General features: G+C 46.0%; 1 long non-coding RNA gene across 1 annotated transcript; it reads right to left on the bottom strand.

Moving 5' to 3' along the window:
* Positions 1-3039: 3039 nt before the first annotated feature.
* On the bottom strand, positions 3040-15447 carry LOC116991317. Its single transcript, XR_004416750.1, has 3 exons — positions 15410-15447; positions 11606-11608; positions 3040-3049 (listed from the first exon to the last, which is right to left on the bottom strand). It is a non-coding gene; the product is annotated as an uncharacterized LOC116991317 (long non-coding RNA).
* Between the last annotated feature and the right edge of the window lie 355 nt (positions 15448-15802).

The following is a 15802-nucleotide window of genomic DNA, read 5'->3' as shown; positions in this document are numbered from 1 at the left end:
CTGCTCCCTACGCTTCCAAGGTATTTCATTATAGTGTTTCATTACAGATTCACAACCCTCTGACTAAAGAAATGTCTCCTCATCTACTTCCTAAAGGAACTGGTTTGTCTGGGTTGGGGAGTCTAAAAACAGCAGGCACAGGTTTAAGATGAAAAGGGAGAAATTTAAAATAGATTTGAGGGTGAGCAGAGAAATGAATACACACAGAGCAGTGAATATCTGGTATGTGCTGCAAGAGGAGGAGGTGGTGAAGATACGATAATTACAGTTTAAAAGGTATTTAAATAAGAAAGGTATGGCGAGAAGCAGGCCTTATACAGGCAAATGCAATGAGTCTGAATAGGGATCATGGTCAGCTTGGACAATTGTGTTTGAAAGATCCATTTTGATGTTGTATTCCTTGCTATACAAGCCTATGTCGTTCATCTCGGCTCATCAAGGCTTCGGAGTCAAGTTGCAAATACAAGGATGGCGTTAAAGGGAAAGAGAGTATAGGAGAAGTTAAGAAAGACACCAGAATGAATGGAACAGAAAGCTCACAAAGGGATAGGAGAGCATGGCCAAGTGAAATAGGAATCGATGTGAAAGGTGAGGTGAGTAATGGATTAAAAATACTATATATGAATGCGCAAAGTATAAGGAGTAAAGTGGATGAGCTTGAGGCTCAGTTAGAGATTGGTACATGTGACATTATGGGGAGTACAGAGACATGGCTGCAGGAGGATCGGGGCTGGGAACTGAATATTCAGTGTTATACGTCGGGGGTGGGGTAGCTCTGTTGGTGAGGGATGAAATTCAGTCCCTTGCGGAATTGTAAAGGTAAGAAGACACTAATGTGAGTTATCTACAGGCCCCCAAACAGTAGCCTGGATATAGGGTGCAAGTTGCAGCAGGAGTTAAAATTACATGTAACAAAGTTAATGCCACTGTGGTTATGGGAGATTTCAATATGCAGTTAGACTGGGAAAATCAGGTTGGTTCTGGACTCCAAGAAAGGGAGTTTGTGGAGTGCCTCCTGAAGGGATTCTTAGAGCAGCTTGTATTGGAGCCTACCAGACAGAAGGCAATTCTGGATTTAGTGTTATCTAATGAACCAGATTTAAGAATGGAACACTGTTAGGAGATAATGACTTTATTTCCCAATATGTCATCCTGTCTTTATCACTGGAGAATTCCAAGCATGCATTTGCAATGACGAATGAAGGCCAAGTTGCTCTAAGACGACTCATTTGGTCTTTGAAAAGACTAGGCAATGTTTCTTATTCTCTCACTTTATGTCGTTAAGTAGCTCATTACCAGAACATTAACTGAGCCATTCGGTAAGACAACACTTAAATTGAGGGAACTTTTTCCCCTACCTGCAATTATATTGCTTTTAAGTGAGGTTGATCAGACTCAACCAACCAATATAAATATATGTCACTGGATGATATGGCTGACCATGTGGTTATCACTTATACCTGCTCCGACCTTGTCTACTGAACCCGCTGTTCCAGGCGTGGACTCCTATATATCAGCGAGACCAAGCGCAGGCTCGGCGATCGTTTCGCTGAACACCACTGCTCAGTTTGCCTAAACCTCCCTGATCTCCCAGTTGCTAAACACTTTAACTCCCCTTCCCATTCCACACTGACCCTCCTGTCCTCCATTGTCACAGTGAGGCCCAATGCAAATTGGAGGAACGACACCTCCTAAATATTGACTTAATTGACAAGTAACCCTTGTTTACCCGCTGTCTCCATCTTTCCCCCTTCCTAGTTCTCTGACCAGTCCCCTTTGATCTTTCCATTTCACACCTTACCTTTCCATATGTCGGTATATCTCTATCCCCTGACACTCAGTCTGAAGAAGGGTCTCGACCCGAACCACCTATTTCTTCTCTCCAGAGATGCTGCCTGTTCTGCTGAGTTACTCCAGCATTTTGTGTCTATCTTCTTATAAAGATTAAAGCTAGCTTAGAGGTGGCATAGTTGCACAGCGGTAGAGTTGATCAGCCTTTCAGCGCCAGAGACCCGGGTTCGATCCTGACTATGGTTGCTGTCTGTATGAAGTTTGTACATTCTCCCCATGACTGCGTGGGTTTTCTCCGAGTACTCCGGTTTCCACCCACACTCCAAAGTCGTGCAGATTTGTAGGTTAATTAACTTCTCTAATTTATCCCTTGGGTGTAGGATGGAACTAGAGGATGGGTGATCATTGTTCGGCATGGACTTGGTGAGTCTTAGGGCCTGTTTACATCTGGTATCTCCAAACTAAACTGAAAATAAACTTGTGCAGATGCTGGTTTAAATCGAAAATAGACACAAAATCCTGGAGTAACTCAGCGGGGCAGGCAGCATCTCTGGTTCGAAGGAATGGGCGACGTTTCGGGTTGAGACCCTTCTTCAGACTGATGTCAGGGGAATGGGCAGTACAGTTATAAAATGTAGTTGGAGAAAGTAAGACTGGTCGGAGAATTGGGAAGAGGGAAGGGATGGAAAGAAAGGGAAAGCAAGGGCTAGAAGTTAGAGGTCAATGTTCGTACCGCTGGGGTGTAAGTTGCCCAAGTGAAATATCAGGTGATGTTCCTCCAATTTGTGCTGGGCCTCACTCTGACAATGGAGGAGGCCCAGGACAGAAAGGTCAGCATGGGAATGGGAGGGGGAGTTAAAGTGGTGACCAACCAGGAGATCAGTTAGGTTTAGGCAGACTGAGAGGAGGTGTTCAGTGAAACAATCGCCGAGCCTGCACTTGGTCTCGCCGATATAAACTTGACTGCAACAAAGTTCACAGGTTCTCCTGATGCTCATTCGGGCACGTTGGTTAATTCTGCAGATGCTGAGGCTGATGCCTCAAAGGTTCATTAACTGACACATTTTATCACATCCTTAAAGGCAATGTACCAAAAGAGCATTTGCTTCAAACAATTGTTGATGTGTTGCTGGAATACTGACCATCAACACAGGAGCAAGAGGTCAAGGCTGATGGGTGAGATTGGACACTAAAGGGCCTGTCCCACCAGCATGCGATTGCATGCGTCTAGCGCGACCAAACGGAAACGGAGTTCACGCTAAATTTGCGGTAAGTACGCGGTAAGTACGGACAAAGTTCGCGCTAAGTTCGCGTGTGACGTAATTACCAATCAGCTGGGCAGGAAGCGGGACGACTGAATTTGGGCGTCGCATGGCGTCGGGCGGTGACGTCATCACGCGACGCCACGCCGGGCGGTGACGTCATCGCGCAAACCCACGCGCTAGGCGTACGCTGTCAAGACTCTGCGTACAACGTCAAGACGCTGAGTACGACCACAATGCGCCTGGGTGCCGACAGGCCGGTGGCATGCGAAGATTTTGGCCACTGCTAGAAATTTCGGAGCCCCGCGCGATGTCGGGACCAGCCCCGCACAACTCCGTGCTTCTAGCTGGGACCGGCCCCGCGCGGCCATACAATGCCCGTACGCCTCAAGCGACCACAAGGTCGCGTAATTTGCGAGCCAAGGTCGCGTAAGTGGGACAGGCCCTTTACTTGTGTAGGAAGGAACTGCAGATGCTGGTTTACACCAAAGATAGACACAAAAAGCTGGAGTAACTCTGCGTGCCAGACAGCATCTCTGGAGAAAGGGAATAGGTCGATTCCCTTTCTCCAGAGACGCTGTCTGATCCGCTGAGTTACTCTAGCTTTTTGTGTCTATCTTTGGGTACGTACTTGTTCAGTTTAGTTAAATGTCACGTGTAGCGAGGTACAGTGAAAAGCCTTTGTTGCGTGCTAACCAGCCAGAGGAAAGACAATACATGATTACAATCGTTTAAGAAGAAGGAACTGCAGATGCTGGAAAATCAAAGGTAGACAAAAATGCTGGAGAAACTCAGCGGGTGAGGCAGCATCTATGGAGTGAAGGAAATAGGCAACGTTTCGGGCCAAAGCCCCAGGGTTTCGGCCCGAAACGTTGCCTATTTCCTTCGCTCCATAGATGCTGCCTCACCCGCTGAGTTTCTCCAGCATTTTTGTCCACATAATTATAATCGAGCCATTTACAGTGTATAGATACATGATCAGGGAATAACATTTAGTGCAAGGTAAAGCCAGTAAAGTCTGATCAAAGATAGATCGAGGATCGCCAATGAGGTAGATAGCAGTTCAGCACTGCTCTCTGGTTGTGGTAGGATAGTTCAGTTGCCTAGTAACAGCCTTGTAAAGGCATCCTAGACTCACTGCTCAGTTGTATTAGTAAATAGTAAATAAACTGAACAAGCATTGATGTCCTTGAGCCAGTTGGACAGGTGTTGGACTAAACATGAGCAGCACATAGTACTCTGAACAAGTACATGTTGTGCACTTAGCTGGGCGACCTCTCTTAACCTAAATGTTGTTTTCTGACTTCTGCTTTTGTGATTCAGTGGATTTGAAGAGAAAGAAAATGGGTAGAAATGTTAGTATACATTTTCAGTAGAAATAGCAGCATGGCAGTGGGAAAACAATGGCATACAGAGGCTTTAAGATAATGGAATCCAAGCCCTGTCTAGTCAAATGGAAAAATAACAACTCCCAGCAAGTCATGGCCTGCAAATGTTTGCCAGAACTAAATACACAGTTTAGTTTAGTTTTAGAGATACAGTACGGAAGCAGGACCCGCTGAGTCCGAACTGACCAGCGATCCCTGCACGTTAACACTATCGTGGGTATCATGACAGAAGCCTCCTCATGGCAATCCCCGGGGAATCGCCATGAGGGGAATGGGGAAAGACAGCCGCCTGAAAAGACCTGTCCCCGCTCGACTCCACGGAGGAGCGTTCCATCTGGGGGGGGCAGCATCAAGGCTGTAGGACCGCTTAACCGGCGCTCCGCTATTCTCCGACACCGTGCCGAGCCCAGCCCGCTAGCGCCTGAGCAGCGGGCTGGAAGTAAAGCCATGGAAGAGGCGTCCGGCCGGTGGCTTCCGATTTGTCGGACGGGGACGTCTCTCCACCCGCCCGGGGGAGAGACAGCCGCTTGAGCCGCTTGGAGCGGCTCCTGGAGCAGGAGCTCCAGCGAGACGCGCTTCGTGAGGGGCGCTCTCGCAGGGGGAGTTCAGGCACTCCCTCCACAGTGCCTTGTGCGCTGCCCATTGCTTCCTCCTTACCCGAGGGTAGCTTTGGTGACCAGGACTGGGCTGGTCAAGAAGAGGGGACGATGGCTGAAGATCTCGGGAGTATGCAAGGGGTGCAGGAACAGGAAGAGCTGCTAGGTGTGGTGGACCGCTACGTGGCAACCCCACGTGCAGGAGGCCGTTAAAGGCCAAACCAGCGGCCAGCATTAACCACCTCTCCAACAGGCCCCTACAGGAGAGGTGGTCAATAAGGCCTTAGAAAACTGCAGCGGATCCTCAGGCTCCTGACGTCAGCCATCACCATCGTTTGCTCGTTCCGTGGACAAATACGGAGATGACCACAACCTTCGTAAACAAATCATAAAACGTGCAATAAAATCCTAAATTTGCGGGGTTGTGCATACCCCAGCCACTGAGCCAGACCCACTGCTCTTTGGCAAAAACCTCACAAAGCATATGAAGGATATGGAAGAGGCCTTAAAAAACTTTCGGTCTCATGAGGGCAGGCCCCGGGACGAGCAAACCAAAAACAATAATTCCTAAGCAGCAGCACCCCATCGCGTCCATCAGTCGACGTCTACCATATGGGACTGGTGTAAAGCTCGGGGTCCGCATTCTATCCCCGGAAGTCTTCTTTAGACCTGGGCCCGGAGCGGACCCCATGGAAAATGCGCCACCCCCCAACGTCACCGCCACGTCAGACGACGTGCAAGACTCGTTGGACCGGCAGGAAACAGAACAATACCCATAACCATGGAGGTAGGTGGGTCTGGTTCCTACCAGCATATAGAAAATAGGGGCTTAATACTAACAGGGGGGAGATTACACCTGTTTTAAGAAGAACGGGAGTCTATCACGAGTGATCAGTATATACTCAATGGCATTAGTGGATACAAAATACAATTCATACTAGAAAAATTGCCACCAGTTCAACATTCACCCCAGGGGGTATTTACCCCTCTCCGTTAAAGAAACGAGAGGGACAAGCTGAACTGGTGAGACTAATTACAAAGGGTATCATGGGAAAACATGAACCCTTGGAATTCGTATCAAATATTCGTCACTAAACCCAAAAAAGATGGTGGATGTCACATCATCATTGACTTAACTTCACTAAATATGTTTGTTAAGTATATACATTTCAAAATGGAAACGGTTGTTACTGCCAAACAACTAATTTCCAAAGGATACTTCATGGCAAGCATTGATCTTAAAGATGTTTACTATTTAGTACCATTCACAAGGATCATCGCAGATACCTGAAATTTACCTGGATGGGGCAGCTATGGCAGTTTAAAGCGTTACCCAATGCGTTCACATCAGCCCATGATTATTCACCAAGATACTGAAACCAGCTCTGGCAATATTTAGAAGGCAAAAACATATTGTCATGGCATATCTTGATGATATCTTAAATAATAGGCAAGACCATGGAATTGACTATGTTAGCTGTATCAGCTACCAAACAGTTATTCGAAACCCTGGGATTGTCTTACATCCAGATACATCTAAGTTGAAGTCATCCACAATCATGGACTACTTGGGCTTCACAATTAATTCAGTCTACATGACTGTAACATTGCCAAGAGACAAAACAGTTGAATTGGTACAATTATGCAACAATTTAATGATTCGGACCTTTGCACTGTCAAAACTTACAAAGAGCAAAGGTACAGGCACCAAAACGACATACAGGTCATTATGATCGTGTCATAAAGTTACCCACTGAAGCAATATCAGAACTACAGTGGTGGACAAAAAACGTTTGGCATAGTTTCAGCCCTATTATCATCACTAACCCTACGTTAGTTATCCAAACAGATGCCAGTGCTCAAGGCTGGGGAGCAACTAACTCTATATCCAGCACAAGTAGTAGATGGACTAACCCAGAGTCATCGTTACTACTTACACTGGGCATTAATTATCTAGAGATGTTGGGTGACTTTTATGGTTTAAAAGCATATGCACAAATATGCATCACTTGCATGTACGGTTACAAATAGATAATACTACGGTGGTGGCCTATATTAACCATATGGGCGGCATAAAATCGGTATCATGCGACAAGTTGGTCAACACAATTTGGCAATGGTGTGTCGAAAGACATATTTGGCTATCAGCAACTTACCTGCCAGGTAAGCTAAATACAGTGGCAGGCACCAGGTCACGTAAATTTAATGACACCATCGAATGGATGTTAAACCCCCAAAAATTTGCAAAAGTTATCAAGCAATATGGCACGCCAGATATCGATTTATTTACATCAAGGCTAAATCATCAGGTACCTATGTATGTCGCTTGGGAACCAGACCCTGAGGCAGCAGCGGTAGATGTGTTCGCGCTGGATTGGGGAAATTCTTCTTCTATGCATTTCCTCCCTTCTGCCTCATCAGTCGGGGACTACGCACAATACAAATGGACTCTGCTTCAGGTATTTTGATAGTACCAGACTGGCCTACGCAGCCATGGTTCCCAATACTCCATGACATGGTTGTTGAAACTCCGATGGTATTCCCCAGTGACCCAGAGTTATTAACATCCAGTGTCGGGCACAAGCCACCCGTGCCATGAAAAAATCAAACTCCTGGGTTGCAGATTCTGCACAAACCACTTCTGGGACTGGGATTATCAGAACAAACCGTCGACACCATGTCAGCATCCCTCCGAACATCCACTAAAAAACAGCACTTGTCCAGCATCAAAAAATGGGAGAAGTACTGCTTGGATACAGGGACCACCTACTCAACCGCTACAGTTACCAACGTACTGGAATTCCTGGCGAACCTTCACCACGATGAAGGACTCAGCTACAGAGCCATCAACACAGCTAGAAGTGCCCTGCCTGTCTATTTAAAACCAGCTCCAGGACAACAGGCCATGGGGTCCCACCCGCTGGTGGTCAAACTAATGAAGGGTATTTACAACTCTAACCCCCTAGACCAAGGTATACCCATATATGGGATGTCAGTGTGGTCCTGACATACCTCAGGGGATGGCCACCAGCCAGATCCCTCAACCTGGAACAATCTATGCTCAAAACACTCATGTTGATGGCACTTGTATCTGCACAGAGGGTCCAGTCACTACACCTATTGCGACTGGACAGCATGCTCACAGCTCCAGACCAGATCTCTGTCGTTATCCAGGGACTGATCAAACAGAGCAGATCAGGAACACCTAATCCAGTCGTGGAATTGCGGGCTTACCCGCCAGAACCACGGTTATGTGCCATGACCCACCTACTATCCTACATAGACACAACCAAAATATTCGTGGGAGATGAAAAGCCTTGTGGGTCAGTCATAAAAAACCTTATGGTCGGGTGACGAGCAAAACCATTGCGAGATGGCTCAAGCAGGTGCTAAAAGCTGCTGGGATAAACACTAACATGTACAAATCTCATTCCACCAGGGCAGCATCCACGTCGACGGCTAAAAGAATGGACGTGCCTATAGACCACATCCTGGCTACAGCAGGATGGTCGGGGGAAAGTCCTTTCAGAAACTTTATAATAAGCCGTTGGCAAAACCTGTTTTATTTGCAGAAAAGATTTTATAGACTGCAAATATTTAATTTAAGCCCAGGGGGGCAATTTAATTTCTTTGTTGTTATTGTTAAAAATTACCATTGTGTTTTTCTACAAACAGATTCATTGGTTGATTACGATAACACACTTCCTCCCTCCAGGACTTCGGCAGTGCGTGAAGTAATACCTGTTACACGGTTTGAAATCATAGAGCTTTGAAGTCTTCACGTAGTCACTCACGTGACTCCGAAGTAAAATAGTAAGATTAAACGAGAACTTACCAGTTTGAAGTTTGATCTGTATTTTATGAGGAGTTACGATGAGGGATTACGTGCCCTCCGCTCCCACCCTCAATAATATGGGTCAAACTGATAAACTGATGTCTCCTTTTCTTTACTATGTTTACTTCAATAACTGTGTCTATCTGTGATTCCACACCGCTGCTTTGAAGTATGCCGCGCTATTAAACCTTTTCCCCTTCACCTTAAACCTATGTCCTCTCGTCCTCGATTCACCTACTCTGGATAAGAGACTCTGAGCATCTACCTGATCTGTTCTTCAACCATTTCCTTGTCCCCCATTCCAATTTCTCCTCCAACCGCTTGCAGGAAACCCACCTTTCCTTTTGGGAATCTCTTCCTTTATATATGCTTGAAGAAATGTTTATTGACTTTTATAAAGTATCTTTGGTCTATTAATTAATTGATTTGTTCATTGTTTGCCAATTTCAGTAAACCTACCATTTCTCTTTCAACTATATTTCTCTTTCTCTTAAATTTTGCTTTTCTCTAAAATGTTTAATCTCTCACCAAATGTAAATGTACATCCATTCATACTCGTCATTAAATATTTCTTGAAACATTTGCCATTTCCAACGAACCATTTAGTTTCCTCCATCTACCTTGTAAAACAGGCCACTCGTATCTAGTTAATTGTTTCTGATTCAAGTTTAAGCCTATGGTTTCCAATTTAAGTACATCACTATCAAAGTCAATACAAAATGCTATCACATTATGATCACATCTTCTTCCAGTCAGGCTGTTAATTACCCCAGTGTATGATTCAAGATGTGAATAAACTTGCTTTGTCCTTCAATCCATAACATTTTGCTCCAGGAAACTGCACCAAATGCATTTAATCAACTCATCTGCAAACTGCCTTATTCATTTAATGTTCCCCATCTTAAGTGAAGGCAAAAGCTCCCTTACAATTTGATTTTACCTTTGCATTAAGCTGCCATTCGCTGTTTCCTTTTCTCCGACAGTACAGCTTCTAGTTTTAGTTTCAGACGGCGTGGAAACAGGGCCTTGGGCTTACCATGACCGCGCGACCAGCAATCTCCTCTATGCTACACACGGTGGCACAGCAGTAGAGTTGCTGCCTTTTAGACCCAGGGACCAAGGTTCGATCCTGACTATGAGTGCTGTCTGTACAGAGTTTGCACATTCTCCCTGTGACCATGTGGGTTTACCACAGGTGCTCCGTTTTCCTCCCACACTCCAGAGACAGACAGGTTTGTAGGTTAATTGGCTTCGGTAATGACTGCAAATTGGCCCTCGTGTTGGAAATTCCTAGTGTATGGTGATCGCTGGTTGGTGCAGGCTCAGTGGGCCAAAGGGCCTAGGTGTCTAAACTAAAGTACTGTACAGGTTCTGTTAGAAACCCTACAAATAACTTCCAACAGTAATTCTTGCCCAAGACCAATTTTATTTTGTGATCTTTCAAACAAGAACATTTCTCACGGCAATCTCTTAATTTAGTTTAGTTTAGTTTAGTTTAGAGATACATGCCCTTCTGCCCACCGAGTCCGCACTGACCAGCAAGCCCCGCACATTAACATCATCCTACACTAGGTACAATTTTTACATTTACACTAAGCCAATTAACCTACAAACCTGTACGCCTTTGGAGTGTGGGTAGAAACCAAAGTTCTCTGAGAAAACCCATGCAGTCATGGGGAGAACGTAAAACTCCACACAGACAGCCCCCATAGTCGGGATCGAACCCGGGTCTCTGGTGCAGTAAGCGCTGTAAGTCAACAACTCTACCGCTGTGCCAGCGTGCCACCCAATTCTTCCAATTTCTTTCTGTCTTTTTCGAGCATCAAAGGCAAATAAATCTTTAATTTTTAATCTTAGTCACCGTGCAACCATGTTTCTGTAATGGCTATTAGATAAAACCCATTGATCTCGATTTGATAAATGGGTTTGATTTAATCCACTTCGGTAAAACAAACACTTAGCATACTCAATTAAAGAAAACATCTCTACCATTTTTCCTTGATCTGACCCCCTTCCATGCGTCTGGTATATTAAACATCACGCCGCATCCATTACAATTGTACTCAGAATCCAACTCCTCTTTAGCGATACATCATGGACACAGACCCTTCAGCCCACCGAGTCGACAGCGACCAGCCATCACCCTGTACACTGGCACTTCCTACACACAAGGGAGAATTCCCAAAACCCAATTACCCAACAGACCTGTATGCCTTTGGAGTTTGGGAGGAAAGTGGAGCACCCGGAGAAAGCCCACGCAGTCACAGGGAGAAGGTACAGCTGTAGACAGCATGGAACCCGGGTCTCTGGCGCTGTAAAAGGCAGCAACTCTATCGCCTTACATTTTTTCATTGCAAACTTATACCTTACCCACATGAACCCTCCCCGACATACTTTATATCAAGGCGTCCTCGAGATCTTGAGAGACAGGTTCCATTCCCACTCAAGTCAAACCCATCCCAATACCCCTTAATTTTCCAAGTCTGTACCCAATAAATCAATTCTCCTGCCTTCTCCCCATAACTGCTGACACCCATACTAATCAAGAATCTATCGATCCCTGCTTTAAAAATATCCATTGATTTGGCCTCCACAGCCTTCAGTGGCAAAGAATTCCACCGATTCACCACAGAGGGTGGTGAATCGGTGGAATTCTTTGCCACTGAAGGCTGTGGAGGCCAAATCAATGGATATTTTTAAAGAAATTCCTTCTCATCTCATTTCTAAAGGAACGTTCTTTAATTCTGAGGCTTTGGCCTCTAGTCCTAGACTCTCCCACCAGTGGGAACATCCTCTCCACATCCAGGACAAAGGACTGCAGAGAGATGGAAGCAGCAGTAACACTGGTAGTAATCAGTATAAACACACTCACCAATGCTCAGCTGTGGCCAGAGTTCCAGAACTGATGACAAATGTTGGTCCAAACCTCTCTCTGAGTGTAGGTAATTCTTTTCACCAATTGTAAATGGAGCTAATCAAAGCATGATCACATCTGATTAGTTTGTGCTTTAGGAGGAATGTGTTATCCTTATCCAATCCAGCCTCAGCATGAATCATGATCTTCGACAATGTGATTGACAGGTTCACATTATAGGAGTAGAATTAGGCCACTCGGCCCATCGAGTCCACTCCGCCATTCAATCATGGCTGATCTCTGCCTCCCAATCCCATTTTCCTGCCTTCTCCCCATAACCCTTGACACCCGTTCTAATCACAAACTTGTTTATCTCTGCCTTAAAAATATCTACTGATTGAAACTACCTCTTAAACAACCTTGAAATCCATTGGGAAAGGGGAAAATTCTCCCAGTTTGCAATAACCAGAGCAGTATGCCCAATTAGTACCAATCAATATCTGCTTTCACCAACAGTGTTGTGGTGTATTCAATCCACAGGGTGTTTGCACAGCTTTGTACCAATACTTGGTGAACCTCAGCACAAATGGTCACATTCACGGCACGGTGGCGCAGCGGTAGAGTTGCTGCCTTACAGCGTTTCCAGCTGCGGTAGACCCGGGTTCGATCCTGACTATGGGTGTTTGTCTGTACGGAGTTTGTACATTCCCACTGTGACCTGCGTGGGTTTATTCCGAGATCTTCGCTTTCCTCCTACACTCCAAACACGTACTGGTTTGTAGGTGAATTGGCTTCGGTAAAAATGGAAATTGTGTGTGTAGGATAGTGTTAATGTGCGGGGATCGCTGGTCAGTGCGGACTCGGTGGACTGAAGGGCCTGTTTCTACCCTGTATCCCCAAACCTAACAACCAAACTTAATCCACTGCCACATAGAATAGCCACTGGACGAGGCATGGTCACCTGACAGATAGATGTAACAAGGAAACATAATAAGGAGTAAGTCATTTAGAACGGAGACGAGGATACACTTTTTCTCACGGAGAGTGGTGAGTCTGTGGAATTCTCTGCCTCAGAGGGTGGTGGAGGCAGGTTCTCTGGATGCTTTCAAGAGAGAACTAGATAGGGCTCTTAAAAATAGTGGAGTCGGGAGATATGGGGAGAAGGCAGGAATGGGGTACTGATTGGGGATGATCAGCCATGATCACATTGAATGGCGGTGCTGCTTCGAAGGACCGAATGGCCTACTCCTGCACCTATCGTCTATTGTCTATTGAAACATGCCAACGAAGACGGGTCCCGACCCGACACTTGTGGGCACAGCAGAGGAGTTGCTGCCTTACAGCGCCAGAGACCCAGGTTCGATCCCGGCTACGGGTGCTGTCTGTACGGAGTTTGTACGTACTCCTTATAACCGCGTGGGTTTTCTCAGGTTGCTCCGGTTTCCTCCCACATCCAAAAGTCGTGCAGGTTTGTAGGTTAATTGACTTCTCTAAATTCTCAATTGCCCCTAGTCTGCAGGACCGTGCTAGTTTTCGTGTGATCGCTGGTCAGCACAGACCCAGGGGGCCGAAGGGCCTGTTTCTGCGCTGTGTCACTAAACTAAAGTCTAAAGTCACCCATCCTTTTTCTCCAGGGCTGGTGCCTGACCCCACAGGGTTACTCTAGCACTTTGTGTCTATCTCTGGTATAAACCAGCATCTGCAGTTCCTTGTTTCTACAACGTGGCTTAATTTGTTTGAAAGTAAGGCAGCAGTAAAATGCTGCAATCTTGTCTCACTCTGCAGAAGAGGTTCTTTGCCTAACGCACAGGAGCCAAGTTACAGTTGTAACGGGCGCTCGGGGACTCAGCTGCAAGACCATTCTCTCTTTCAGATTTGCTCAAACAAAGGACAAGTGTTCTAATCCATCCTTTTACAGGAAATAGGTCCCAGCCTCATCAAAATTCTCATACAATGTTCAGAAAAAGGAATGAGAGTTCAATGTCATGGGGGTCATTGCCGTTGCTGCCGCATCTTATCTCTGACTCTTAAAACATTTAAAAAATATAATTGTTAAAATTTCCTCTTGATTCATTGCAATCATCATTTCACTCATTGGATATCATTTGTCTATGAAATAGACGGAGGCTTGTTCCTGTTTATCTGAAGGATTGCAGCGTTCCTTTCACGCCGAGTTGTGGCTTTATTCTCCCTGCTAATAAAGGCAGCGAACGTGAAGGTTTATTAATGAGGAGCCTGTCAATAATGGAGCGGCAGGTCCTTGTATCGACGTGCTTCAAATGTCATGGCTGAGAGGATGTTCTGTTCATCAAAAGGCCCTTCCAACCTGAAATGTGCGCCTTATGCCAGCCCACGCTTTGTGTGTTGAGCTTCCTTCAGTGATAATCTCCTCGGCAGGCCTCCGCATAATCTACTGCTGCGTACAATGCATTCACTGTTGGACACAAAAACTAGCAAACGTCTCTCTGCTAGCCACCTGAGTTCACCAGCTAATCGAGCCTGATAGGTGGGGTCATGGGATAATAGGAATAGGGTCCCGCTGAGAGGGGGTCTGGAGATAGCAGAGGAGGTCTGGCCTGGGATAGGGGTTGTATTGGGACCTTGGGTTTTTGGTCAGTTATTATTATGCAAAGGGAGTCAGCACTCCAAGAGTCAAGTCAAGTCAAGTCAAGTCGCACTGATTGTTGTTACCACCAGAGGGCACCGCACGATGGCTGCCTCGCCAACAGTCTGTCTTCAACTTTTTCCTTCTTTGTGTTTTTAGCTTGTTGTAAAATGTATGTTTTAGTTTATCTTTAGTTTTTTATTATGTAGGGGGAGGTGGGCGGGTGTGGGGGAAACTTTTCTTATCTCTTTCCTCGATGGAGATGCGACTTTTTCCATGTCGTATCTCCGTCCGCACTACGGCCTAACATCGTGGAGCTGGCGGTCCCTTGCCGGGACTCCTAGAGCTCCAAAACCGCGGAGCCTGCGGACTTAACATCTCGGAGCGGGCGATCCCGTTGCTAGGGGTCGGCCATTGGTGCTCTAACCTGCGGACTTTAACATCGTGAAGCTCGCTGTCCCTGGTTAGGGACCGAATTGGGGAACTCCAAGCCACAGGAGTTTCAACCACCCCGTTGCTGGAACTTAAACCGCCCCAACATGAGAGCTCGATCGCCGGCTGCGGATGGTTCGACTCCCCCAACCGCGGGAGGAAAGGAGGAATGAAGATAAGACTTTATTGCCTTTCATCACAGTGGGGAATGTGGACGAGTCTCTGTGGTGGATGTTTATGTCAATTTTTATGTAGTTGTGTGTGTTATTGCTTTTTTGTTATGACTGTGTGGCAAACCAAATTCCTTGTATGTTGAGAAACATATTACGATTATGATTATACGCGCAAGTGCAGCGAGGCACTGGTACAATGAAAAACTGCTGCTTGCAGCACCAACAGTTGATCTCAGCCAACACACAAAAACATAGTTAAATCACACATGACTTACAAGTCTGTGAAGAGATAAAGAATGGGCAAACAAAATAACAGGACATTAGTGCAAAAATACACAAGTAGAAAACAAGTCCACCGTCATAAGAGGTGATCCACGGTGTCCTGTTGCTCAGGTAGGATTAACTTCTTGCAGGTCAGGTAAGGAACCTGACGGTTGCAAGAAAGACCATTCTTGCACCTGGTGGTGGGTGACTCCAGGCTTCTGTATCTTATGCCCGATGGTGGCAGCGAGAAGAAGAGATGGCCTGGACGGCAGGGATCCTTGAAGATAGATGCCTTCTTCTCGAGGCAGCACCTCATGTAGATGCTTTCCATGCTGGGGAAGACCATGTCCACCACTCGGGCCTAATCTACCACTCTTTTCCCCCATTACCTTAAAGCTATGCCCTCTATTCTTTGACATTTCGACCCTTGAAAAAAGATTCTGATCTTCTACCATATCTATGCCTCTCATAATGGTTTAAAAAGGAACTGCAGATGCTGGAAAATCGAAGGGAGACAAAAATGCTGGAGAAACTCAGCAAGTGAGGCAGCATCTATGGAGCGAAGGAATAGTTTGCACCCCAGCGGTATGAACATTGACTTC

Source organism: Amblyraja radiata, chromosome 33 (genome assembly GCF_010909765.2).
Source record: "Amblyraja radiata isolate CabotCenter1 chromosome 33, sAmbRad1.1.pri, whole genome shotgun sequence".
Lineage (NCBI taxonomy): Eukaryota > Metazoa > Chordata > Chondrichthyes > Rajiformes > Rajidae > Amblyraja > Amblyraja radiata.
This window is presented reverse-complemented; position numbering and strand designations above follow the sequence as displayed.